Below are 1,762 nucleotides of genomic sequence, written 5' to 3'. Positions count from 1 at the left end.
TCCACAACCTCTCCAGCATGTGTTGTCCCTTGAGTTTTTCATCTTGGCCATTCTGATGGGTATAAGGGGATATCTCAGGGTCGTTTTGATTTGCATTTCCCTGATGGCTAATGAGGATTAACATTTCTTTAAGTGTTTCTCTGCCATTCGATATTCCTCTGTCGAGAATTCTCTGTTTAGCTCTGTTCCCCATTTTTTAATTGGATTACTTGGTTTGCTGCTTTTCAGCTTCTTTAGTTCTTTGTATATACTCGATATTAGTCCTCTGTCAGATAAAGGGTTAGTGAAGATTCTTTTCCAATCTGTAGGTAGTCGTTTTGTTTTGATGACAGTGTCCTTTGCTTTACAAAAGCTTTTCAGTTTCATGAGGTCCCATTTATTTATTGTTTCTCTTAGACCCTGTGCTGTTGGTCTTCTGTTCAGGAAGTTGTCTCCTATGCCAATGAGTTCTAGGCTGTTCCCCACGTTTACTTCTAACAGATTTAGAGTATCTGGTTTTATGTTGAGGTATTTGATCCACTTGGACTTTAGTTTTGTGCAGGGTGATAAATATAGATCTATTTTCAGTTTTCTGCATGTGGACATCCAGTTGGACCAGCACCATTTGTTGAAGATGCTGTGTATTTTCCATTGAATGGTTTTGGCTTCTTTGTCAAAAATCGAGTATTCATAGGTGTGTGGGTTTATTTCTGGGTCTTCTATGCGATTCCATTGATCCTCCTTTCTGTTTTTATGCCAATACCATGCAGTTTTTATTACTATTGCTCTGTAGTACAACCTGAGATCCGGGATGGAGATACCTCCAGATGATCTGTTGTTGTACAGGATTGTTTTGGAGATTCTGGGTTTTTTGTTTCTCCATATGAAGCTGAAAATCTTTTTTTCAAGGTCTGTAAAGAATTGAGTTGGTATTTTGATGGGAATTGCATTGAATCTGTAGATTGCTTTTGGCAGGATGGCCATTTTCACAATGTTAATCCTACCAATCCATGAGCAGGGGAGATCTTTCCATCTTCTGAGATCTTCTTCAATTTCTTTCTTCAGAGACTTGAAGTTTTTCTCAAACATGTCTTTCACTTGCTTGGTTAGTGTCACCCCAGGGTACTTTATGTTATTAGTGGCTATTGTGAAGGGTGTTGTTTCCTAATTTCTTTCTCGGCCCTTTGTCTTTGGTATACAGGACAGCTTCTGATTTTTTTGAGTTGATTTTGTATCCTGCCACTTTGCTGAAGGTGTTTATCAGCTGGAGGAGTTCTCTGGTTGAATTTTTGGGGTCGCTCATATATACTATCGTACCATCTGCAAATAGTGACAGTTTGACCTCTTCCTTTCTGATTTGTATCCCCTTGATCTCCTTTAGTTGTCTTATTGCTCTGGCTAGAATTTCAAGTACTATGTTGAAGAGGTATGGAGAGAGTGGGCAGCCTTGTCTTGTCCCTGATTTCAGTGGGATTGATTTAAGTTTCTCTCCATTGAGTTTGATGTTGGCTATAGGCTTGCTGTATATTGCCTTTACTATGTTTAGATATGGGCCTTGTATTCCTGATCTCTCCAAGACTTTAAACATGAATGGGTGTTGGACTTTGTCAAATGCTTTTTCAGCATCTAAGGAGATGATCATGTGGTTTTTCTCCTTCAGTTTGTTTATGTGGTGGATTACATTGATGGATTTCCCTATATTGAACCACACTTGCATGCCTAGGATGAAGCCTACTTGGTCATGGTGGATGATATCTTTGATGCTTTTTTGGATTCCGTTTGC

The sequence above is a fragment of the Psammomys obesus genome, unplaced genomic scaffold (assembly GCF_907164565.1).
Source record: "Psammomys obesus unplaced genomic scaffold, mPsaObe1.curated_primary_1811, whole genome shotgun sequence".
Lineage (NCBI taxonomy): Eukaryota > Metazoa > Chordata > Mammalia > Rodentia > Muridae > Psammomys > Psammomys obesus.
This window is presented reverse-complemented; position numbering follows the sequence as displayed.